Source organism: Alexandromys fortis, unplaced genomic scaffold (genome assembly GCF_014885135.2).
Source record: "Alexandromys fortis isolate MF-2015 unplaced genomic scaffold, M_Fortis_MF-2015_v1.1 scaffold_91, whole genome shotgun sequence".
Classification (NCBI taxonomy): domain Eukaryota; kingdom Metazoa; phylum Chordata; class Mammalia; order Rodentia; family Cricetidae; genus Alexandromys; species Alexandromys fortis.
The window spans coordinates 1,795,782-1,798,143 of NW_026067968.1; the positions used below are offsets into that span (position 1 = coordinate 1,795,782).

A 2,362-nucleotide genomic window follows, 5' to 3' on the forward strand; every position below is an offset into this window, starting at 1 on the left:
GGACGCTGGATGATCAAACCCTATGTTCATGCTTGCAGTGTAAGCCCTTTATCTCTGAGTGATCATGGAGCCCTATTGTTATTTTAATTGATTATTTTATTTTTGTGGCACCAATGGGGACTTTATTGATGGGTCTTCGAGCTGTGACAAACTTCAACATGCAAACTGTGAGGGCACTGCGATGTCAGAGATGAGAAGCTGCCACAGGTGCTGCCGCCACGGGTGCTGCTGCTCAGGGCATTTGTCTCTTCCCAGTTCCTACAAGCAAGTTTGCAGGAAGGCAGTTCAGCACTTCACAGCCTGGTGGGTGACCTGGAAGATCCCACAGACTCCTGCACCCTTTCCTCATTGTATTTCCAGTCCTTTTCCTGCAGATTCCTACCATCACTGAAGACTGCCCCTGATTCCATTGCCTTCAGCAAAAACATCCAGCCTGGGGCTGGAAGTCAATTGGTTCAAGGTCCCAGCATTCAAACTCTACTACAGTATTGAGCTTCTCATTGTCTTCAGCGTTCTAAGACTTGATGGTGCTACTCAAAATTTCAATGGAGTTTCCCCATGCACAGAGCTTGCAGTTCCGGATCATGGAGACGCTGCCACAGCCTCCTTCATTCAGAACCACACTAGCCATTAGTTGGATACACTGCCCGTTCTCTGACATCTCACTACAGTTGCTACTTTCCATCTTCCAGTCCCACGGGAAGTCCTCACCCACTGCCTGAAGATTCGTCACATTCTTCATATTCTGCATTGAGTTGCAGCTCCATTTTCCCCATAGCTGCTGGGCTTTCCTAGTGTCTCTGTGTCCACTGTTTTCCTGCTTGTCATCCCATTATTTAAAAGAAAATTCAGCAGAACCATATTTTGAAGTCAGTGGTAACACAAAAACTTTGAAAGGGTGAAGATAATTTGTTTCCACTGTGGGTTTTGTCAACGTAGATGCCTCGCACTGGTTCCTAGCTAAGGAATTGGTTGGGCCCCCCCTCTCCTGCTATTCCTAGGAAAGGACATGGACATACGTGTCGACTAAGACACCTTCAAGAGGCCAACGCAAGACTCCCGAGCCACGGACTAAGTGGGGACAGGATATGACTCTGAAGACTTAGAAGGGTTAAGTTCAATCCAGATTTCTGTTAGCTGGTGTACCAATTAAAGAGGGAGGAAAATGAGTCCAGCTGGAAGGCCTGGAAGACAGGTGTTATCCTGGAAATAAGATCTCTGGGTCAGATTAGGTTCTGGGGAGAATCTAAGTCAGAGTAGATTCCTGGAAGCCAAGGGTGAGGACGAATCTGGCTGACTCCCTGTCCTGAAGGCACCTGAGGCAGGTGGCTTGCTGGTGTCGCTCTTGAGGTCTGATGGCAACTTGTTGGTATAGGCCCGTTCTTCAGCTGAGGAAAACAAGTCATTTTTTTTACAAAGGAATTGAGAAGCATCGTGGGGTAGAGCGCAGCTGAAGGCCCTGTTGCCTTTACTCCTGTCATGTATTGCTGCAATGCACTGGATGGGCTGGGCTGTGTTCTCTAAAGTCAGTCGGTCATTCCTGAAGGAATGGGGGGGGGTGGATATTACTCATTAAGAAATCCAGCCGGTTCACACTACTGTCCTCAGGGTCATCGGCTTCTGGGAAGACAGGGTTGCTTTCTGCAGAAGATCTGGACTGGGTACCAAACCTGAAGTTGCAATGTGGCTGGAGAGGCTGCGCACCTGACTCTGGTTGTGGTCTGGAAAGCTGATCTGGTGAGTTAGTTACTCACAACTGTGGAAAAGTCAGGCCTTCCCCGACATGACACCACGGGTCTGTGATTTCCGAGTCTCTAGTTACTCAGTGTAGTGCAAGAGCAGGCGGGGTGTTTCAGTGATTCCAAAGGTGCTTTGTTCTTCAGAGGGCAACGCCGGCAAGACTGAAACACCGAGCATCTAGTATATTTGGTGATGAATGGGGGGGTGTGAAACAAGAAAGAAGACCCTGCCTGTGCCTCAAGTATCATCATCTATGCTAGTTTCATGGTCTAAGAGGCAAACATAGAGGTTGTCTGGGGCTACAATGAGAGTTTTAAAGAGAGATCAAGCAAGCATGTCAGTCACCAGTGATGACCAAACTGAAATGGGTACCAGAAGTACCTGTAGAAACAGATGTCTTACTCTGAAAATTGTAATTCAGTAGACCTAAAGAAAGAGTGCTGAGAGTTTCACCCCTCTCATTCATACACACGCACACACACACACACACACACACACACACACATATATATGATCATGTGGTCACATCTACATGTTCATGTGTGTGCTTAGACATGCATGTGTATGTGTAGATCAGAGGTCGAAAGTAATGCCTTCCTTAAGGCCTGTCCATTTTATTTTC

At 47.4% G+C, this 2,362-nt stretch overlaps 1 pseudogene; it reads right to left on the reverse strand.

Annotated features, from left to right (window-relative positions):
• Positions 1 to 285: 285 nt before the first annotated feature.
• Positions 286 to 742, reverse strand: LOC126509032 (CXXC motif containing zinc binding protein-like; annotated as a pseudogene).
• Positions 743 to 2,362: the final 1,620 nt, after the last annotated feature.